Below are 24,472 nucleotides of genomic sequence, written 5' to 3'. Positions count from 1 at the left end.
GACTGGGGAACCAAAGATCTCTTTTTTCCTTAGGCATTCACTCTCTGTTCCTTTCATTTTAAGATGATGCAATTCCTTTAAAAACTTGGTGGGTTTCCTGCATACCCACTTGCAATCCACTCTATTAAATAGAAGACACACCCACAAATGTCTTCTAGAGAAACCTTTTTCCTATATTGGGCTTTCTGTGAGGCAAAAACAATAATTCCCTTAAAATTCTTATAAATTCTATTGTTCTATGATTCAACAAAGAGGGCTTGCAAAGCCATATCCGTAAGATTCTTAGGAGCATATTTGTCTGTTCATAAAGGTCTGTAAAGTACCATCTCAGATCCTGGAGGGATCCTAACAAAGGCTTTTACACCATACCCTTATCTTCATCCTTACCTCGAGACCATATTTTCCTGAAGGTGCTCTGGATTTTATCTCTTTCCTGAAGTCTTTCATTTCCTTAAGAGTCCTTTGCTGGCTGGAAAGATCATCCTGATCCCTGTATACTCGTATGTATTCTCCAAAAATAAACTCAAAAATTGAGTATTCTGTTCCTTAATTCATCTCTCTCTTCTCACATTTCACTACAGGCCGCTAGAGGGAGTCAGGTGGCCCCTTTGACACTCTACCCAGGCACTTCCCCGCTAGATCATCATCAAGTACATTAAGGATATTTTATGTCTTTCCCATTGTGGCAGGTAACAGGCAACAGTATTGCTAAACTTTCCATGTACAGATCAAAGTTCATGGGCAGAGACATGAAGCACCTTAGTGTGGACTTCTCACTCTGCTTGAATGATGGTGACATTCACTAAGACACACAAGAGAAATTAAGATGAGTTCAGTTCAAGAGGCATTGCCATTTTCAGGTGCTACTAAGATATTTGGAGGTAAAGGACCAAGGGGAGCCCTAGGCCCCCTAAAATACAACCTGCTGATGGGCTCCTTCTTTCTCCTGCTTCTTCTTTATCCTAGTCTTACATGCTCCTGCAGGAGACTCAGTAGCTCTCCTACCCTTGGTTGCTCTAGCAGGTACAGGCCAGGACATGAATGAATGCTCTAGAATATGACCTTAGCTGTGACTAACAAGCTCACCTGAGATAATGACCCAACCTGAGAAATGTAGATTCTACCCTGAAGTGGCTGTAAATATGTCTCCTGGGCAAACAATGATTCCAACCTATCTACTTGGACATCTCTTCACTGCCTTGGGCTGCCTTGGCCTCTGTGTGGTCAGAGGAGAAAGGTACCATTAAGATCAGCTCCCCCAGGGCTTGCAAACTGGTAGCATGCAGGCTGAAACTGGCTGGCAGAGACTGTTTATTTAAAAATGGAATTAATTGACAACATTAACAAATTGAGAGATTTTACTTCAAGTGTTTGGATTTCAGCTTCTTTTGAAAAACCAGAAGTTTTTTTTTCTTTTTTTTTTTTCCTTTTTTTTTTTTTTTTTTTGCCACCAGGCATAACTTCCCACATGGCAACAGTCACTGGCGCCAAGCGGGGGCTGTGCCTCCAATGTGTCAAGGACTGAGAAGAATGTGGGGAAACCTTCTCATCCCCCTCTGCTGAATTGGTACAGACAATTTGGAGGACAATTTGTAAGTTTCTATTCAAATTAAAAATTTACATTTTACAGAAATACTCAAATGTTGAGCACAGAGTTAGGGTGTACTGTAACATTATTTGTAGTTAAAGAAATGAAAATAACCTTAATTTCTCTCTATAAGGAATTGGCTAAGTAGATGAAGATACATATATTAATTCAATTGAATATTATGTAGCCATGGTGGGAAGGGACAGTGAGAAATGAAGTGGTTCTCTAACAAATTGACAGTGAAAGATACTGAAAATATGTTAGTTTTTTTTTTTTAAGTCAATCACACGATCATATGGATAGCGTGATCTCATTTAGACTAAACTCAAAATTGTACTGGCAAACAGTGTAGCAAATGGCAAGGTGTAGGGCTTTAGGTTTAGACAACTTGGATGCTGTTGAGCTCTCCAAAATATCACTGAACAACTTGTTAATAAGGCAAAGCTAAATATATGAGAATTCACTGTCAAAACCTTAGTCTCATCCCAGAGGGAAATTGGCGGCATGATCTCTGTAGGACTCCAGAGTCTGGGCTAAAATGGTCTAAGGCATTTTTCAAAGACAGGGGCTGACTTGAATTGGAGAAAGTTGATGATACCATAGCTTAGTTTTGCGGACACAAGAAGGGGAGAGCAATAATGTGAGGCTTGGTTGGTAGACTGTGGGCTGGTGAGCAGGGCAGTGCTGTCTTCCATAACTCGATCTGCGGAAACTTCCTGAAGCAAATAGTGAAGTTATTCACTAGTGTGCCCTTTCATCTTTCCCAAGCAAAAGTTCTGTTGAACAATCAGCCATCAGGCTGACACAGATGGCCCATATATCTTCCCTTTCCTACGACTAAGTGGGAACTACACAGATCATCATGGATCTTCTGAGCAGACCTCAGCTCTACCATTTTCTAGCTGGGGGAGTTAGGACAATTGATTTAAAGTTTCAGTTTCTTTGTCTGTAAGTAAAGGTTGATGATGAGAGCAACCTCGTGGGGTTAAGGTAAGGACTAAATACTATTCTAATGCCTAGAATACAGAAAGCTCTCAGATGTCAGCAACTTAAATTACATCTGTATACAAAGGCATAGGGAAAGGGCTAGCATGAGATTTCCCTCCTTAGCACCTACTGATATTTTGGGCCAGATCATTCTTTGTTGTTCATAAAGGTCTGTAAAGTACCATCTCAGATCCTGGAGGGATCCTAACAAAGGCTTTTACACCATACCCTTATCTTCATCCTTACCTCGAGACCATATTTTCCATTCATGTCCTACACCTTCTAGGGTATGTAGCACCTTTACCCACCAGAAGCCAGAAGCACTGACTCCTCTTATTTGTGACAATCAAAAACATTCTCAGACATTGCAAAGCATCCTTGCTAAGAACCACTGACCTCTAGGCACCCACTGTGTGGGTCCCATAGGGGAGATCATGAGATTAATAACATGAGGGATTACAGCCCATATTGTAGCCTGCTTTCTATTCCTGGAGTGTTTGTCCTGTCTGCTCAACTAAGTTGTAGGCTACCAGTTGGCAGACTCAGTTATACATATCTGCAAACACTACTGATGTGCAGACAGTAAGAGCTAGAGAAATATTTGGTGGGATAGAATTTTGGTAGTTGCTTTCAGACTGGGTAAAAGGCTATGCCTACTGACCCATGTATGGGTCTTGGAAAAGAAAAAGGTCAAACCCATTCATTTTAGAGACGAGTTCAATCAAACATTCAAATCTGAAGATGCTTCTTAGCCTGAAATGTTCTGCCTTTAGGCTTCAGATGTGTTCCAGAGAATTCAGAATGACTGCAAATGATCAGAGAGGGCTATGGGCCATGGGAACCTGAGTGGCAAACAGAAATCATTTAAAAGAGCCTCTGTGTGGCAGCTTTGGCCACCATTGTTCCCCACTCAGGGCTGTCAGTCTTTGCCCAGGTCTGGGAGAGATGACGAGAGGCACGTGTGTCCCAATGAACTGGCACATGCTCTCAGGGTTTCTAGAAAAGTGAGCCACACTCAAGATCCCACCATTGGTTTTTGGTGGCCTTTAGGTAATTTGAGACTGCACGGTGTTTGCAGAACTGTGGACAGGAGGTGAGAAAGCTGGATCAGCCCTCGCTCCTGAAAGTGGTGTGCAGCGGAAACAACGAGGCCAGATGCCTCTTCCCGAAGTACAGTCTGATTTAAGAAGTGGACCAACATAATTCCCTGTCCCCAAGGTAGACAATTCTGGGACTGCACATATTTTCTTGGTACCATGCCAAACAAGAAGACCGAGAACAAGAAAAACAAACAAACAAAAACAAAACAAAAGAGAAAAAAACAAATAACTTAGCTACCCGCTTCAAGAAGTCTCTGCTCCTAGACTTAGGTATTTGGACATGCATCTTCATGTTATTCCTAACAGCCAAGAGACACAAACAACTCACGTGTTCACTGATGGATGAACAGATAAACGAAACTGTGGTATGTCCATACAATGGAGTATTATTCACCCTGAAAGAGAGAGCGCATTCTGACACCTGCTACCACGTGGATGAACCTTGAGGACATGACGCCAGGTGAAATAAGCCAGTCACAAAAGGACAACTTTGTGTTAATTCCACTTCTAGAATTATCAAATTCAGAGACAGGAAGTGAAACACTTGTTACCAGGGGCCAGAGGAGGGAAGGAGTGGAGAATGGGGAGCTGCAGTTTAATAGGGGCCGAGTTTCCATTCAGGGAAGATGAAGAAGTTCTGGGGATGGATGGTGGGATGGCTGCACAGCCATGTGAGCACCCTTGAGGCGACTGAACTCTACACTTAATGACGGTCAAATTGTAAATGTTATGTTATACACATTGTATTACACACACAACACAAAGGAAGAAATATGTGCTTCTAGATGATAAGTCTAGGAACTAACTATAGGAGCTTACTTATAAGAACCAATCGTTTGGTCATCAAGGCTCCCTTCCTGGTCCCCACTGTGCACCTCAACTCAGTCCAAACCTGTTGGGTTGTAAACACTGCCCAGCCTCATCCACTTTCCTTCTTTGCAAGATCCATCTTAAAATCACCCAGCCTGGGCCCTAAAACTATAAACATCCCCACCTCTTCTCTATGTTTAAACACCACCAAGATTTTGTTACCCCACTCTTCCCTTTTAATACAGCAGGCTTAATAAACTCAGCTTTGCTTTGTCCACAAGTTTTTTTTCTCATATTTTGTGGGAAGTTAACAGTAGATAGGGCATGGATTTCCCTGCTTGAAAATCTTCTGGGATCACTCATCACCAAAATCAGAGTTTGCAAATGGGCATCTGGCATGGCCTCCAGATATGTTTTATTCTGCTTGCAACGGGGATCAAAAACAATTTGAATTTTCTGCCAAATGTTCAATAGTGGGAGTTTTCCCAAACAATATGACTTTGCTACTTCTCAGGAAAATTCAGAACAAAATTCACGTGCCATCCTTGTCTCAGACATTTGGGCTGATCCATACAAGAGTTCTCTAAGCAAAGATACAAGACTGGATGTGTCTTGACTCTTGGCATGCCCAGCACAGTGTCAGGTACTGGGTATTTCTTAGTTGTAGGAAAACATCATGTCACTCAGAAGAAATTATTCCAATGAAATGACAAAGGTCTTACAAACTGTGATGTTGGAGAAGGGTGTTACCACTTTGGAGCAAGGTGGAGGCTGCACTCTACCACTTATTTCTAATATGAAATCACACTATCCCCTAGCCTCCACGAGCCTCGATTCCTCCCTTGTAATGTAGAAATAACACACAGTTGGAGAAGACGTACTGAGCTAGTAGATGTCCTGAGACACAGTGAACCCATGGTAGATAGAGGCTGCCGTGATATTATTTTAATGACATGCATGAAGCCTTTTATTTCTGTGAATTCTTTCTCATTTTCCATCCATTTTTGGCAGAAGACAGTTTCAGCCCCACATTCTAATCGCAAAGTGTGACTTGGAGCTTTGAAGACAATGACCGTTACCATGGAAGTGTTTCTAACAAAAGGAAAAAGGAGGGAGCAAATTTCAAAGCTTAGGAGAAACCTTTATCCCGAGTGTCTTTAAATGACTTCTAAGACCCATGCAATTAATTGTTCCAAGATTCTTTGTGGAGAACATTTTTGGCTCTGGGTCTCCATGAGACGCATATGTCGCTGGAAAACATATGGACATGAAGGACTGCAAGCTCAGTGGGAGGTGGGGGTTTCAGAGGGCCCAAGAGTGAACTGCTGACTCTGTTTGCAAAATATTTCTACTCTGGCTATTTTTAACAGAGAGAAAGGGAAAATAACACAATGAGTGCCCTGGTTTTAGCCATATGGTTTTAACACATCTTAGCACTTTATCATTTACTCAGATCTTCTTACTGTTTAAGGAAGAACAGTTTACAGGGCATAATGGAAGCATCTTGTATATCTCTTGCTGATTTCAACTCTTCACTCCTTCCCCAGAGAGAACCACCATTTAGAAATTACTGGGTATCATTTCCAGGCACAATTCTGTACTTCAGCTATAGATAGCATGTAGCTATAAAGAACATACTGCATTGTGTGTGTGTGTGTTTAAACTTCAGATAAATGGCAGGGGACTATAGGTTTTCTCTTGCCATTTTCTTTATATCTTTTATGTAGCTCTGGTTATATCATTTTAAGTGTTTTATAGTCATCCATCACTTTTGATGCTTCAATTACTTTTGATTCATGGCAGATTTGTATCAACCTCAGGAAAAATAGAATGATCACACATCTTGCCTTTCAGGGGCTCTTCGCCCCCTATAATATGAAGCCCAAATTAAGTCTGGTATTCTGGACTGAAAATCTTGTCTCCCCAGATTACTCCTATTCATCCCTCAAAACCCAGTTGAAGTACTGCTATCTAAAGGGAACAATTCCCTTTAGAGTAAGTTAGGCAGTGTTTCTTTGGCTTCCCATAGCCATGATTATAATTCTCAACTCATACACTGTCACTTCTCTACTCCCCTCATACATACCTCAGAGTTTCATAACTGATTTATTCATCTGTGTATCACTGACATCGAGCACAGCTCCGGAGGCATAATGGTAGGTGCTCAGAAATGATGGTGGCATTGCAGGAAATGGTGGTGCATGCCCTTTTGGGTGAGAGGGGATCTGCCAGTGCCTGGGAGAAATAACGTTTTGACCTCCTCCTTAATAAGCTTGCTTTGATCATCTCCTCATCTTCCCATTCCTTGATGGCATAAGTTAACCCTTGCCTCTGGGGCTTAACCCACCTTACTCCCCAACAACTCCAAGGAGTCCTTGCATTGTGAGCCAGATACTGAATGTGACGGTGGCCAGAGCTCAGCTCACCACTTGGAGACAGGTCGCACTCAACTTTGGGGGAGAATGGAGAATGTTTTTCAAATGATGGACTCCTTGGATCACAGGTTCTCCAGCTTGGTTCTGCACTGGGAGCCTGTGGGGAACTTTCAAAGGAAGAGATAAGGGTCTCACCCTGACCACCCCAGAGTCTGCTATAGCAGCTCTGGGCAGCTCAGGCCCCAGGGCCTGTTCAAAGCTCCCCTGGCAATTCTTGTCCACAGTGAGTTCGCAGAGCTTTCTAACTCATGTGCCACAATATTTACCCTCACCTCTGGAGCAGCTGGGAGAGGTTGGGGCAGCTGGGGCGCCCCCTTTCTTCACCTCCCCCAGTTACCCTTGGGAAGTCTGTTCTAATGCACTCACTGCTCTGAATTAACACACTTTGTTGCCTGTACTGCATTTTGAAAGTCTGGGACACTCTGCTTCAGAGACCGGGACAAGCCTAAAACAGCCTTGGCATTCTTCAAGAGCCCAGGGCTTGGTTCCAATGCAGCTTCTTCCCCTCCGTGATCCTCTGGTCTGCGGAAAACCCACATTCCCCCGGAGACTGGTCTCCAGGGGTTTTCTTCATCATCATCTTACCCAGTCAGCTTCCTAACAAGCCTGGGAGGTCAACTCAACAGCCCCCATCTGACAAGTCAGGACACGGGGTTCTTATCCCAGCAAAGATGTGATATGTGGCAGGCACGGAGACCCTCGTTAAAGGTAGACTCTCCTGGAAGAAAGTGAAGGTGGAAAGGACGGGGGGGGGGGGGGGCTTGAGGGTGTAGCATGTCAAGAGCGTGGCCTGGGGGACGCTCCCGACAGGAGACTTCAGAGTTGGGGATCCTTATAGACGCAGGAGTGCGGGTCACAAGTTCAAACAAGGCTTCAAATCCCTGCACTTCTTCTTACTGTTTTTGTAACTTGGGCCAGGGGTTTGCACCATTTTGTGCCTCCATCGCCTCACGAGAATCACGTGAGAGATTAAATGTCTAGAGCCCGGAGCGCAATGGCGGCCGCCAGCTTCACCTCCAGACTTGTCACTTCCTGACTGTGTGATCTTCGGTGAGAAAGTGCCATCTCTCTGAACCTCAGCTCCCTCGTTTGGAAAATGGGTATAGGAATATCCCCCTTGCGGGGCCATAGGAAAACTGGAGAAGGTAGTTCCTGTAGAGTGTTTGGCGTCGTGCCCAGCAACCTGAGTGCTCAGTGGATGGTGGTCACTATTGCGACCTGTGGAACCAGGGACAACACATCAGCTCTGCCCATTTACCCGTATGGTCTAGAATTGGTCTCACCTGAAGTCCCTCTTCCAACCCTAAGCAAAAATCTGACTGGCCAAGGCAGGTCTCATGAGGTATCACTGTGGGGGTAAATCCTGGGTCAAAAGAAGCCGATTACTTTGGGAAGGCGATCACTTAGGGCGAGTCCATAAAGAGCCTGGGTCTTCCCCTTGGGTAAAATGACCTGTTGGGCTGACGGGTTCAGGAATGTTCTGGCTGAACCTGTAATTCGTTAGACATAGGCACGGTCGTGGTCAGGACCGGACACTCTGGATGCCCAGACCCAGGGTGGGTTCTATGGTCATCATCATGATACCTGCGGTGTGGAACACTCCACATAAGTGATTTCACGCAGTTTTTGCATGACCCTGTGAGGTGGGTGTCGTTCCATGTGGAATTCCAAAGAGATGAAATTTTCTGGCTGAAGACCCCATGGCCAGGCAGCGACAGCTCTGGAAACTAAACGTGAGTCTGTCTGAGGGTAACCCCTGAGCTCACCGCTGTGCCCCGGCCCCGTTCAGGCTTGCCCCGCTTCTCTGATGACAGAGGAGCACCACAGAGCATCTTGGAGCATGGGGAGCACCATCGCGCTTCTCCTCCCCTTCTGAGTCTTCCTTTCTAAGCCTTCCTATCTAGCTGCCCAGAGCACATTCCGGAAGAAGGCAGAGGATGAATACATCTATTCATCTTTCTTCCCAGCCCTCTGTCCCTCCTTTCCTCCCAGATATGCCCACCTCATCTCCCCCTCCCCGATCTTTACATCTACGCGCCTACCTGTAGCCCTAGCCTGACTCCTCGCCTAAGTCCGAGCCCTCCAAGTTACTGCAGAATAAAGCAAAATGAAAGAAGGCAGAACAACCCGGCATTCTTTTGAAAGTGCACTTTTGATTTTTGAATTAGAAACAGGATCCTTAGAACCTTCCCACATCCCCAAACCCGTTTCAGCCTCACGGCAGCCTCCACTGCAAGTTGTCAGGTAGCTCGTTATTACCCTCAGCTGACAAGAAGAGCAAAGCTGGAGAAATGGAGGGGCTGCCTGTTGTCACCCCCAGAAACCCACAGTCTGCTGCCTGCACAAAGGCTCATCTCAAAGAGACACCTACCCCTTAAAGTGATCAAGATAATAAGATTCCACATGTGAGGAGACTTAATTTGATATGTTTTTAATTTCCTGTATTACATTCTTTCTAGTTTCTTTTTCTTCCGTTTTTTCATCAGATGAGGAGCCCCCCACACACCCTTCTCCTGGCGCTATGGAGAAAACCGCCAGAGTTGCTAGGGCCCATTCCAGACAGGTCCATCCGGACCCTACTTCCTCTGCCCGACTCAAAATTCACCCTTCATACCCAGATCTGCCCTCGCCTGTCCCACTTCCCTCCCAGTTTGCCGCTGTCTCCAGTGAGGACGCCTTTCTTGAGCCCCTGTCCACGGCTAGTGTGGGGTTCTGTGAGCCTCGGCTCGCTCCCACCTCCAGGTGGAGGAGTGAGTCGGCCCAAAATCTGAGTGATGAGTTGAAAGGTAAGTTCACGTGCATGCCCCCAGGGACGAGAAGTAAAGAGACCCAAGGAAGGAAAGCCTTGGAAGAAGACCCATGGCAACAGTGTTGAGATTCAAGCAGGAGGAGAGGCTGCGGGGCAGGCTCAGAGAATGGACACCATCCCAAGATCTCCCACGGCACCCAGAAGAAAACTCTGTCATAGTAACAGGCCTCTGCATGACCCGCCCCCTGCCTGGCTCTCTGTCCTCCTCTCCCACTTCTCTCCCCCAGCCGGAGTCCTGCTTTGACCTCACTATACTCCTCTCCTCTTCAGTACCTTTGTATATTGTCTCCTCTCTGCCTGGGAGTCCCCCATCCCCATCCCACTTCAGTTAGTGCATTCTTCAGAAGTCATGTCCCTGGGGGTAATGTGAGGCTTTCCCCACAACCATACCCCAGCTTGTGATTGTCTATTTATTTGTCTGATTGTTGGTTTAATGGCTCTCTTTCCCCATTAGGATGTAAGTATATTGGGAGTGAATTCTGGGTCTGTCTGTTCACAGCTTTATCCCCAGTGCTGAGCAGAGTCTGGTACACACCAGGAGCTCATATGTATTTAGTGGGTATATGGAAGGATAGATGGATGGATGGGTGAATGGGTGAATGGTTGGATGGGTGGGGATAGATAGATTAGTGGATCAATGGATTGACCAAAAGAGGTTATTCAGAGGGGGGAAATGCCAGATTTGTAATGAACAGTGAGCTCCTGGTTGCAAAAAAATTTATTTAGAAGGGAAAGAAGTTCTTTTGCCTCCAAACTTCAAAGCTGTCACAAAGCTGTCAAAGCTGTGACAAAGCTGTCACAGAGAGGTCTGCTGTGACCTCAGAATGACTGGAGAGTCTGGCTCTGGAGTCCGGCTGCCCTGGGTCTTTGGCTTTCCAACTCCGCCACCTAGTGGCCAAGTTGTATTCTGCACAGGAAGGGATGTTAACCAGGAACTTGAGCCTGTCCTTAGAACAAAGGCACTTTGTTTTGCAAAAGTCCCTCTTGCCCCGTCATCTCCTGGGACTAGTTTGCACCTAGGGCTCTTAATTCCTACAGTTATCACATCTTCCTGGAAGGCACTTATGAAAATGGAAACGTGTTGCTTTAGAAAAATCGTGGAAATTTAGAAAATGATCATCTTCTAAGTGAGCAGTGATTAACATGGGACAGTCATTTGGGGGTCGACTTTAAGCACTTAGGTGCAGCTGTCTATTAGTACCGAGTGGTAATTCTAAGCTGTAAATGCTAAGCATGTTAACTTAGAGCCAAAGTTGATTGCATGGGCAGTTCAGCATTTTAAAAAATATCCATGAAAATGGGCTGACCCTAATTTCTTCACCAGGCTGGTGAGCTGCAGGGGCCCCCGTGGGAGCCACCTCCTTCCATCCCCACAACATTCCATAACATGTCCTCCGTGCCATCTTTGTGTTGGGTTATGAGAATGGAGAGGAGTAAGACAGGGACACAGGATAGAGGAGTCTGGAAACCATATGGGACTGAGTCAGAGAGGCCAAGGTTTGGCTCCCAGCATCACTTCCTACCTCAATGACCTTGAGCAGGAACCTTAACTTCCCGGAGACTTGTTTTGCTCATCTATAAAATGAGGACAAAAGCATCAGATTTAATGGGACTCTAGATGCCCATTTTACAGCTGCAGTAAAGACCCAAGGAAGGGAAGCTACTGCTGTGTCTGGAGGTAGTCAGGTAGAAAGTGCCAGAGCCAGTAAGGGTGGCTCTCCTGGGTGGCTTCCCAACACCCAAGGGCAAAGCAGGTCCTTTGCACCCTACTCTGCATAATAGATGTGCACATTGCAAGAACGTATGCCTCGTGCATCATTCTAGAAAGAGTGTGCCCTTCTGGCCCGTCTGAATGTCAGCCTCAGCCCCTCCAAGGATTCCCTGCAGCTCCTCAGGGCTGACCTGGAGCTCTTTCCTTTCTCTGCAAGAGGTAAGAGTTTGCTAAGTACTCTGAGATCTCCAGGTCAAAGAACCTCTTGAAATACCACTTATACTTCCTTCAGAATCCCGAATCCTTGTGTGGTTCTTTGCCTTTGTAATTCACTTGCCGAGCAATGCTACAGCAGGCAGCCCCGTTCTTTGATTTCTTGTTTGTAAGACCCAAATATTTCAGATCCTATTTGTCTTACCTCCGTATCTACATCTCATTTCCTGCTATTTCTTGCACTGGCTCGTCTGCTTATTTGAAGTCATTCTTATTAGATTTTAAATAATTTAATCAGGAATGAAATGTGGAGGATGCCCTGTTTCCAGCCCAGATGCCTCCCCCTTTTTTGTAAACCTATCAAAATGCAAAGTAAAGATAATCTGCAAATTAATATTCTCTGCTCTCTGCACATAAGTTATCATGTGCTCTTTCTAGGCTGCGATCTAGGTATAATGCCTTCTGCCTCCAGTGGTTCCCAGGCTCATTTTCTCACTCATGCGTTCACTTACTCTCTCATTCATTCATCAAGTATTTATGAGGGCCGACGATGCACTTGGCTGTGTCCCAGACTCTGAACACCCAGAGATAAAGAAGACCCAGAGGAAGCACCAAACAGCAGGAGTTTGCAATCAGACAAATATAGATTTTTTTTTTTTTTTTTTAACCTGGGCTTTACCATTTTCTGGCTATATGACCTTAGCAAGTTGCTGACACTGCCGGAGACTTGACACTCTCACTTAGAGAACAGAAGCTGTCGGCATGGTTACATAAGCTGTGCGGGGGCAGGGGGGTGTGTTGCTAAATGAACAGTGGGGATGATGCCTAACTTTGTGCAATTGCTCACCGTTTCTGCCTTCAAAGAGCGCAGGTCTAGTAGGGACCTCAGATGGGAGCACTTATGGGGGGGCTTGGCCAAGTCTCGTGAGGATGTAGCATGAAGGCTAACTAAGTCCACTTAGGATTCAGAGAGGAGGATGCTTCATTGGTCAGACAAGCTCGCTGGGAAGGGAAGGGAAAATGGCATTGCAAGTAGACAGGACACGTGCAAAGGACCAGAGGCATGGCATGGTATGGTATTTCAGAAACAGGAAGACGCTGGTTATTGCTGCGGAGTATGTTGCACAGTAGGGAAGAGTGGCAGAGGAGACTGGGCAGATTAGAAACTGGGCAAAAGGGCCTCAGATGCCACACACAAAGGAGGCTCTCCTGTAGACCCAGAGATGGGATGGGAAAGATGGAGCTCTCTCCTCTCCACCCTTACCCCACCCCAAAACTCCAAACACAACTCTGAAGGGAATTATTTTCCCATCAAAGGAGAAACAAGTCTTGGCATAATTAAGCTACAAAGTCACTCTAGTTCAAATCAAGAAATATTAATCAAGCTTCCCATTTGTACCCCGAGTAGCCTTCCTCCTTGACATGGAAGTGCCTTTAACCCACAGACTTGTATCCTATGTTGTAATTATGTAGTATCTCATGTGTAGCGACAATAGACCATAATATGGGTTAGGGTTAGGGTAGTCTCTTTATCAGGTTTTATCAGATCATAACATTATGCCATACAGGCTGTAGTTTTTTTTTTTTTTATTAAGACGTATGGTGTAGATTTGAATGTGACACCCCAGTGGACCCCAGCCTGACCCTGTGCTCTCCGTCTGTCTTGGCACTTGTCACTGCGGAGGGAATTTATACATTTACTAACTTGTGCATCAATAAATAATACATAAGACTATTTTGCATATTTAAAACTATACAATCAAATAAATTCAAGAAGTGTGATTCTTGGGTTTCTTACCAACTTTTTAAAACATCAATATTTTTATGCCATCTGTTGTTTTAATAAAGTTTTCTGTATTTTTTTCCCCTTCTGCTAATTGAGAGATTGTAAGTTCTATTCTTTTAGTGGTTACTCTTGCATTTTTCAATTATGCTATTAGCTTCTTTTTTTCTAAAAATGTCAACAGTTAATTCACATATCTATCTTCCTCCTGGCTGAGGCAAACCCTTGTGTGTTATTCAAGGTCCAATCTGGAGATGAGAAGCACACAAACATTTGGAGGGGGGAGTTTGTGATAAAGAGAAATTGACTCTAATGGGGAATGGAGTCACAAGAGACTGGCCCTCTTGAATTCCAGATACAGAACATAGCAGCACGGCACACCTTGAAACTCCTCTTCAGAGGCACAGGATGCCTCCAGGCCTCCCACTCCAAGCAAAGAGCCTGGCCTCGCACCTGCCTCGTGGGACAGCTTCAGTCCCTTCATCTCACAGAACTGGAACTCTCAGCCATTTCTTCTTCAGCACGGTCAATACCTCTTTCAGCATCACTCACCCTTTGGACTTTCTCTTCCGTTTCTGGTCCGGTGTTTTTCTTAGACGTTTCTTATATTTGAAGCGGCTATGTTATTTTGTTTTATTTTAATCTTATCCACGACTTCCCTTTCCATAATGCAGCCTCCTTTGTGTGAGGTCTGTGGACTTCCCGAAATGTACACAGAGACCTTGAAGAAGTTTGCATACACACAGCTCATCGGTGAGAACACAGGTGTTGCAGATGGACGTATAATTGGGCACAATTTTTCTGGAGAACAGTATGGATCTAGAGCCTGAAAGATGTTCTTGCCCTCTCAACATTATGGACTTCTACAAATATAGCCAAGGGGAAGATCTTGGTCTGTTTGTGTTGCTAGACCACATCAGCACAGATGGTGAACAGGGGCAGTGGTGGGGGCAGGGCGGGGGTGGGGGGAGGCTTACACAATAAACATTTACTTCCCACATTTCTGGAGGCTGGGAAGTCAAAGACCAAGGGGCCAGGAGGTGTGGAGATGGGTGAGGACCTTCTTAGTTTGCAGACAGCTGTCTTTTCATTGTGTCCTGACACAGCAGAGAGCAGAGAGGAGAATCAGGCTCTTTCCCATCTTTCATAAGGGCACACGTCGCGTTCCTGAGCACCCCACCCTCACGGCCTCATCTAATCGCAATTACCTCCCAAAGGCCCCCTCACGCTGGACTCCAACACGTAAATTTTGGGGAGACACAGACATTCAGCCCATTATAGAAATAATTCAGGAAGAGACAGCGTCTTGAACCCAATGATGCTCCCCAAAGCATCATTTTTAAACGTGAGAAAATTTCAGGGAAACCCCCTGAAATTAAGTAAAACCATAAAGGGAGAGAATGAAATATTGTGCAATGACTACAAACACTTCCTGAAACAACTTGGCAATGACGTGGGCAAATGTTCACTGATGTCACGTTAACTAAAAGTCAGAACTTACAGCTGTATGTGGGATACGTAGTCAAAGTTGTATTTTTAAAAATGTATGAGCACGTTGAACACAAAATCTAGGTCATGCTTTTCTCTTTGTTTTTAGGAATGAAGGAAATTTCTGTCTCCTTTGTTTTTTCCAGGATTTTGCATGATTTCTACACAAGAATGCACTTAAGTTTTTTAATTAAGAAAACAAAATCAAAACATCTGAAACATAGTTAACATTCACTATTCTGACCCCTTCTTCTGCGCCAGGGGCTGGAAGAGGAGGTGACCAGTCCTTGAAAAGATATTTTTGGTGGGAGAATTATTTACTCAGATTTTTTCTTTTTTGATGTTATATAGCTATATTTTCTTTTCTTTCTTTCTTTTTTTTAAGGAACCCCAAGAGAAGGAGATTATGGAAAATATAGAAATCTGAGGTAACTTGAGATTTTAAGAGTGAAGATAGTCATTCATTCAATACATTTGTGTTGTGGGCTGGCATAGATCAGAAGCAGTCCTGTGGGCCGAGGACAGAGGGAACCAGGACAGACAAACACTGTGTCTAAGGAACGGATACAGTTCTAAGGGGAGAGTGACAGAAACAAACACGTAGCTTCCGAAGAGAGCTGCAGGGGCAGCAGGGTTAGCTGTGACTGGATTCCCCCTGGGGAGGTGACAACTGGGCTAAGAGCCACAGGATGTGAAAGAAAAACCCAGGGCAGGGAATTCCAGGCAGAAGAGTGGCAAGAAGCCACTCTTGTTCCTGTGGTACAAGAAGCATGGGGTGATCAGACCACTCCACAGCAAACTTGCATGGGGTAGCCCACTGCACCTCTCCGCCCTGCACCAGCTGGGCTGGCACTGGCTGCAGGGATGCCACGCAGGCTGCTCGTGCATTGCCAGTGCCCTTGACCTCTTCCACAGACCAGACGACAAGAGTGCTGGGAGACTGGTTCCCTTGCTGAGACCTCTCGGGGCTGGGACTTTGCAGAACACCTTGCCCAGAGCTGGTTTCCTGCCAGCTGGATGAGGCTGACAGGATCCTAAACCAGCATGGCCACCACCCCCGTCCCTAGTGGCCACACCGGACTGTTGGGCTCTGGGATAGCGAAGACGTTCTGGGCACGGAGTTGCCCTGTCCCTGCCCTGGATGCCCAGGGCTCAGCCTGGCTTTTCAGCCCCAGGTACCCGCCAACATGAATGGTTCACACTGCACTGGTGGGTGTGTTTGCTGCCCATGTTGAGTGGGGGCTCCGGGGCACACAGCCACAGTGTCGCCGGTGTCCTCTCCCCTGGAAGATGCCTGGCCCTTACAGTTTGGTAAGCACCTCCATTGTCTGCCATGTTTCTTTGCATTTTTTGAAAGAAAAAACAACAAAAGAAACTTCCATCTGAAGTAAAAAACAAAAAAACAAAAAACAAAAAAACAAGCTATGTGTCAAAGGAGCTACTTTTAAGGAAGAGGGAATAGAGCGCCCATCCTGCACCAGCCACTCTCCTTGCCAAGTCTCTCTGCCCCTCTTCGCAGGCCCCCCTTACCAGTCTCTGCGCCCAGAGATTGCACACACGGGATCCTTCACTCTGCACTCCTGCCGGCTCTTGCCTGTGCCCCAAGGGCTCTGCTCCCCACTCAGCTCAGCTCCACGGGAGGCACCCGCAGCCTTGGGGTCAGGGCCTCATTGTGGGATCAGAGACCCAGATCCTGCTCTTATGTCGTTTAAGTTCAAAACCCAGTGATAAGTACAGAGCAGAACAAGAGCGATGATGCATACTTGGAAATCCAACTTCCCCGCTCCCCACACTGCAGGAGACACTGCAGGGGCTGGAGGAAGGCAAGGGAGTGTGAGAATGGCAGCGAGAGGGCTGCAGGGACTGGGGCGCTCCCCCCCAACCAGGACAAGGTCAGGGGATCTCAGGCTCACAGGGGACAGCTGCTGTTTGAGGGGACACTGGACATTCCCTTCACAGTGGTCACTAAGTCTTAGCCACACATGGGGAGGGCCATTAGCTGTCTCCCAGGACAAAGATGGGTCCTAAATGGTGAGAGTGGGAGGGGGGACCAAAAACACAGGATTAAGGAGGGAGAGTACAGTACGAGTTCAAGATCTCCCAGGAGTAGAATGCTCCCCCTCCAATATGCCCACTTTGCAATCAGAAAAAAAAGGATTCAGAAAAATTAAATGGTGTGTGCAAGGACAGACAGTGAAGCGAGAAGGTCTGAACCCAGGTCTTCTTGACTCCAGGATTCCTGAGCTTTTCACATCACCCAATTACCTGTATCAAGAGGCGGCACTGAGCAAAATCGATTTCCCACCAGTTGCAAATGGCCCTAGTGGTCACTGATGATTCTTCAACAGAACCAAGAATCTAGGGTGCCCAGAGGGATGTGCCTGTGGTTCCTGTGTGTGACCACAAGAGGGCACCAGCAGCCCACAGACCCACCCGGTCCCATCCCTAGGGGGGTGGGGGGGTGTGGCAACGCAGGGCAGGCTTCACTGTAAGCTGAGAGCTTGCGTTTTAACTCCCTTCATGTCTGCATTGCCACCTCTACCCCACAGCCCACCACACAGTAGGTGTGAGTAAGAGTAAGACTTGCTGGAGAACACAATCCCCACAATTGGTGGAAGTTTTGAGCTTCCAACGACTAGCCAGAAATTAAAATTGAATTGCTCCTAAGTTGGCCTGGGAACATCTTCCCCAGGAGCACCTATGGTGGCCTTTCAATGCAGATTCTCAGGCCCGGCTGGTCCGGGCAGCTAGTAGGACCAGCAGACGGCTGAGCTCTGGTCCCAGGGGCCAGGGTAATACCTAAGAAGCAACACCTCTTAAAAAATGAGGCCCTCTAGGGACGCCTGGGTGGCTCAGTTGGTTAAGCAGCTGCCTTTGGCTCAGGTCATGATCCCGGCGTCCTGGGATCGAGTCCCACATCGGGCTCCTTGCTCAGCAGGGAGCCTGCTTCTGCCTCTGTCTGCCTGTGCTTGCTCTCTCCCTCTCTCTCTGATAAATAAATACAATCTTTAAAAAAAAAAAAAAATGAGGCCCTCTTATTCAGGTATTGCTTGCTTCACAGAGCATGACCACAGGACCCCAAGGCTGAGTCCTTTGTGAGGGGATTTTTCTTGACACTTTTCCCAGCCAGACTTCCAGGGTTCCTGAGTTGGGGTCTAGAAATCAAAGTAAGTTTTCTTTGGAATCAGAAACGGGCAAATCAGTAACTGTTCAGTGATGCCCTCCTACTTAGAAAATATACCAACTCCTTAGTGTCCAATGTTCTTTTCTAGAACATTCCAAATGAGCCATTCCTGTTTCTGGCAGCCTTAAGAGAGCCTTAAGAGAGCAGCCTAAATAGGCCACCCCATCCCCAAGAAAACTAGAGGTTAGGTATATTTCGAGCCCCAGATTTACTCTGAACCCTCAGGAGGGGTAAAGCCTTTGATGAAAAGAGTGAGAGGGGTTGAGGTTGAGGGAAGAACGGGAGACCCATGAGCAAAGAGGTGAAGCAGCTCCACAGAGTGGGAAGCACCGGGAAACAGACCCCTGCAGGAATGTGGATTCTAGGGCTGTGGTGTCTCCGAGCCCTTTTAACACAGGGGGACATGGGACAGGGAGAGGAAAGGTCATGGAAGCAGAGCCAGGTGTGAGATGAACACACTGGCAGCCATCACCACGAGAAAAGACCCACGGGCTCCCAGGTGCAGCCTTGTTCCTGGGCAGTCAGCCAAGCCAAAGGGCACAGGTGGAAGGGAATTTCTGGGTAGTCTTGTGGCTTGAGTTGGTTCATGCATTTGGCTGGGGTGCTTCCAGCCAACAGGACATCTCGAAGTGATTGGAATATTCAGGCACCAGAAAACTTTCTTGAGAATCCTTCAAATATCAAAGGGCAGTTAGGCAGGGTTAAGGTGGACTCTGAGGGGCATAAATTAAGGAGAAGCAAATTTAAACTCCAGAAAAGTCAGCTCAACCCAATTCACTGAGCTTCTCTGTAACTCTGTGCTGGGGCTTGGCCCACCACAGATAATGCTGGGGTGACTTGAAAGGGTATGTTGATGAGATGTTTTTAATGGTTACATACTCATTTAATGAAAATTAAAGAAAAATATTATTGCAATCTCAGCCCTGAATAAACAGCAGCAAGACAAAATTTTACTTTTCAATGGATTTGCCTGTATTTTAAAGTTAACTGATTTAAAGAAACATTAAGGAAATATAAAGAAGGTACACAAAAAATGCAAAAATGTGAAGGCAGTAAAAGACTAATGGATCTGGGGAAACACTGTCCCTTAACATGGATCTGTGAGCAGAGGCGGTCCCTGCAACCAGCTGGTGGCTGTGGGACCTGTCCTATTGGTGGCCCCCAGTGAGACACACTCTGAGTATGCACACTTTGGTGCAGCCCTGTGACTTGCCCTCTTCTATAGAATGCAGTCGGAGGGATGCTGGGTTTTTTCCAAGCCCAAGCCTTAGGAAGGCTGGTCAGGTTCCATGTTCAGACTCTTGGGAGTCACAAGCTCCGTAGAAGAAGTCGGGCTAGTCTGGAGAAGACCTGGAGAGACCAGTGAGGGACCACCAGAGAGGCCATGTGCAGAGGGAGAGGTCGTGCTACTAAGTGGAAAAAGAGAGAAACTCTGCATCCCGGCCCCCTCACTGAACGCAGCTCCCAGCCAGCCCCCAGCTGAATGTGCTGAAAGCATGAGTCATCAGCAGGAATACCCACAGAGGAACTTCCCAGCTAAGTCCTGCTCTAGTGCAGAATTGTGTGCCATTAAAAACGGTTGTTATCCTAAGCCACTAAGTTTTGAAATGGCTTGTTATGCAATCAGAGATAATAACCAAAAGGGTGTTTCGATGCAATGCAGCTTTCTTTCTCCCTTGCAGTAAACTTCAGTGTGGGCTGAGAACTGGGGATGTTGGGTCATTCAGGGATTCAGGATACTTTCGTACCGCAGCTTCTCTGCCCTCTAAGGCCTTGGAGCTCTTACCCAGGTCCTTTACACCTGGCCAAAAATAATAAGAGAGGGACAGTGTAAAGGATTGTGCAGGATGTTGGGGGGGTTGCTGAGCCTGAACAGACCCCCACTGAAATTAAAGGGGGCTGGAAAATGTGATTGGACCATGAGCCCAAGATAAAGAGAAGCACCAATGTGGAGAGCCTTACCATGCCTCACATTCATTATTAAACACACACACATCGATCCTAATAACATAGTCCAGTGACTCTTATACTATAATATGAATAAACGGTTTTGAAAAAAGGGCAATTAACTTTGCATGGAGACACATAGCCAGCCAGTAAAATACATGGAGTGGTGGCAGTATATGACTTGGGCTTTGAAGGGTGAATAGGAGTTTACCAGCCAGAAGGGGAAAGTGGATCTAGACAGAGGGCAGAAGGTCATGAAAGAACATATGATGTGCAGAAAGTAGTAAAGGAAACAGAGCCGCCACCAGATGGTTGAGATGGAATTTGGGTGACATAGTTTAGGCCTCTGAGTTTGGCTGCTCTGGAGGATGCCTGAGACTTGTCGTTATGTGAACATGAGGTGTAAGCCATTTTGAGACGGGTCTCTTCATTTGTAAACCAAAGAGGCGTGATGAATAACCCTTCTCAATATGAAACGTCAGGGTTCTTTATTTCTAAGGAAATAAAGTCCCAGGTCAGTTTCCCAAAAGTGTGGCCATATCATAAGCATAAATTCTCCTCCATCCAATCTTCCCCGCGGGTTCCACTGTGAGAGGCCTTGATTAGTTATGTCACTACTTACTTTCCCACATCAAAGTATTTCCATTTCTGAACCTGTATTCCCTCTTCTGTCAAAGGGATCCTAGCAGGTTGCTTTGGACGACCCCCACTCAGTTCCTGCTGGAACGGTCCCATCCCAAGAGCTCCCCCTTCTGGCCACAGACGATTGGATGAGATGTGGCCACCTGAGCCTTAAAGATCCAGTTGGATTCTTTCCTATGAGGACACAAACTAGGAGACACAAAATGTCCAGGGAGACATTAATAAGCCAGCAGGTGGGATGTGAGATCTATTTTTAACAATGTGCGAGCTGGAAGGGTGACAGTTGGGAATCCATTTTCAGAGAAAGATTGGAGAAGAGAACAGATCAAGCAGAGAAGCCATACAGCTCCTGGATGGGGAGGAAGGAAGGTGTGGCCCAATGACTCACTTCCCATGAGAACCAACTCAGTCTCTTGCTTTCACTTGCCATGACACTTCCTCTAAGCTACTGAGAAACCACTTCTTCTTAGATCATTGAGAAGCTTACTATTCTTTGCAGAACAATTAAGTCCTGGCTGAAATAGGGGAAAAATAGAGGAATTTCTTGGGGCCATTGCAAAAATAATAATAATAATATCGTATCATAATATAGAAGTATGACTGCTAAGCAAATTGAGGATAAAAATAACTTATGGGAATGTTGTGTAGACTAAATGAGATTATTCATGAAATGCATGGTTCCTGACATGTTTTAGGTGCCCCCATATGTATGTGTGTATATGTGTGTATCTGTGTGTGTGTGTGTATGTGTGTGTGTACTCTGTTATTATTATTCCTCCCACAGCCTCTGGACATAGACATTCATGAGTATGTCAGTTTACTGTGGATTAATAGAGAAGGGAAATCACCTTGCCTGGTACACTACTGCCAACTTCAAATCCCTAGTACACATTCTCTTCTTTTTAGAAAGCTCCTTCCTGGTCATGGACCTGCAAAGTATGTCTCTCTCTGTCTTCCCCTGAGAAGGCCCCAGATCCATGACCTTTTCTCTCCTTATACGATTCTCATCTCCACCCCAAGTATGCTTACCCAAACCCCTCCAGGTCCTCAGCAGAGCAAAGGGCCCTTCACCAGGAGTGTCCATTAGATGGCACGGCTTGCCTTTTGCCCTACCAGTGGTTACCGTGGTTGAGCATTGAGCAGGCACCGTGCTGGCTCCAGTGACCCAGGGGGTTTGGCAACAGTGTGAAGTTATATGCAGCCTGGCCAAGAGACTGACGGAACCATCAAGGTCTAATTCAGTCTCTTCTTGACAGATGCTGTGTGACTCTGATTGGCTTCCCTTCCTCACTCCTCCCCGCCCACACTGCCCTCTCTTTCACCTCCCTTGGCTGTCTGAAGGCCTCTTGAAGATGTCACATTCGCCAATGCCAAGTTGTCAGGGAAGGAGGTGGAGTCCTAATGGAGCATTAGGACCAATCAACGGGAGGGGAAGGAGGCCTGAGGCCTGTTCTACAGGGAAGATATTCTGTCTCCAATAATGAGGAGAAGTCTGGCCGGAAAGAGGGAGTGGAGAAGCTCAGCAAAATCCTTCTAATGTACTAGATACGTCCGGACATGTCTAATTCTCCACAAAGATCCAAGACAAGTTAAATGTGCCTGATGAACAGGAAGTGGGCATGGCTGAACGCTGACACCAGGAGGAGCTGCCAGCCCACATCCCAGTTAAACTAAAATGGCCCCTCAACGACTGTGGGTCAAATATTTGGGTTCTCTTGATTTCGTGCCCACCATCTACAGTTCTACAACACAGACATCCAAACAACTATTTTATTGGCCCCAGGAACCATGACACACATAAGCTTTTAATTTGCTCAATACCATTGCAGACTTTTAAAAAATAGATAAATCACGGATACCGACAGCCACCAATGACCTCAACGTTCATCGTCACCCACGTTGCAAGTTTGAAATTCCAAAAATACTGCCGAGCTGAGGACCTCAGAAGGCTGTAGAGCAGAACAAGAAATGTAGTGTAAAAAAGAAACCCAAGCGACTGGCAAGTAAAGAAAATATGCTTGTGTCAATGAAAAGTTAAGTAAATGTAAATTTAAAATACCAAGAAAATATCATTTTCATTCAGCAAACTAGTAAATGCAAAACTTTCAATAATTCTTATTTCTGGAAAGAATGTCGGGAGACAGAAACCCTTACTCTGTTGTCGGGATTGAAAAATTAGTACAACTGTGTTGAAAATATCTTAGCACAATCTGTCCAGATTGTAATGGTGTACACTCTTTGATCCAGCCTTTCTGCTGTTGAGAATTTTCCTACAGCTGTTGGTACATATGTTTGAATTCTAGGGAGTGATCAGAATAAATGAGCTGGATCCATAGGGCAACATAAAATGCTTTCAGAAACATACTGTGTGGGGCATCTGGGTGGCTCAGTCAGTTAAGCATCTGCCTTTGGCTTGGGTCGTGATCCCAACGTCCTGGGATCAAGCCCCCCATTGGGTTCTCTGCTCAGTCGGTAGTCTGCTGCTTCTTCCTCTGCCCACTCCTCTGCCTGCTTGTGTGCTCCCCTCTCTCTCTGTGTGTCAAATAAATAGATAAAGTCTTTAAAAGAAAATACTGTGCATAAAACATAAGAAAAAGCATGAATTTAAAGCATAACTGAATGACTATAAATACACTAATACCCCAGACAACACAGCATCTTTGAAGCCATGTATATGATGTTCATGAACAGTGAAGGACGGATAGAGGGTGGGTACCTGGGGTGAGAGTAATGGGAATGAAGAAGGAAGGAACTGAGAAACGGTCATAAGACAAAAAAAGAAAAGGTTAAAGAGAGGTTTTATGTGGGCAATAATTACTCTGTGCTGTAAATTAAGGAGCACGGTAGACTCAGTTAGGTACAACTGAGGTCTGAAAAGGGCAAAATTAAAACAGTAACAACAAAATCTCCCAACTATTCTTGCTTAAGGTACAAAATGCAGTATTTCCGCCTGGCTCAGTCAGTGGACCATGTGACTCTTGATCTAGGGGTTGTAAGTTTGAGCCCCATGTTGGGTATAGAGATTACTTTAAAAAATATTTTCTAAAAAGATACAAAATACACAAGCTCAATAATGTTAACTGAGACATTTGTCATAATAGTAGTATGTTAAAAAAAATCCTAAATGTCCGCTAGTAGGGTAAAGATGAAATAAATTAGCTGGCATCCATTTAACAGCATATTTCAATGCAGCCTTGAAAAAATCATGAGGTGATTCTATATGAACTAATATGGAAGTTCTCTAAGATGTGTAATTACATTGGGAAAGCCATATGATCGTATAAAAGGAGACAACCATACATGACTTGAGCCTTTATTCTCTTCATCCTGTTAATAGCTTGGTACAAATACTGATCCAGTAGGTCTGATCTTAAAGTCAGTGGAAAAAATTAGTTAATTCCAGCTACCGAGTCAAGGAGGTTCCCCATTTCCAAAAAGATTATTTCTTTGACAGTGAAGGTCCCGTTTTTACATGATCACCTAGATGTTCCTTGTTCCTCTTTCTCCATAAGTGTGTCAGAATATTCTAGAATACTTTAGAAATATTTAAGTTCCTCTCTTGGATTTCTTCTTAAGGTACCCTTGTCCACTTTTTCCTGGATTAACTTATATGTAACTAGAATCCCAGAAGGAAAAAGAGAGAACAAACAGAGTAGAACAAATATTGGAAAAGATGATGGATGATAATTTCTCAAAAATGGTAAAAAGACATCTACCACATGTCTAAAAATCTCAAAGAACTGCAAACAAAATAAATACCTCTGTCACCCAACTC

The sequence above is a fragment of the Mustela nigripes genome, chromosome 12 (assembly GCF_022355385.1).
Source record: "Mustela nigripes isolate SB6536 chromosome 12, MUSNIG.SB6536, whole genome shotgun sequence".
Taxonomy (NCBI): Eukaryota; Metazoa; Chordata; class Mammalia; order Carnivora; family Mustelidae; genus Mustela; species Mustela nigripes.
This window is presented reverse-complemented; position numbering follows the sequence as displayed.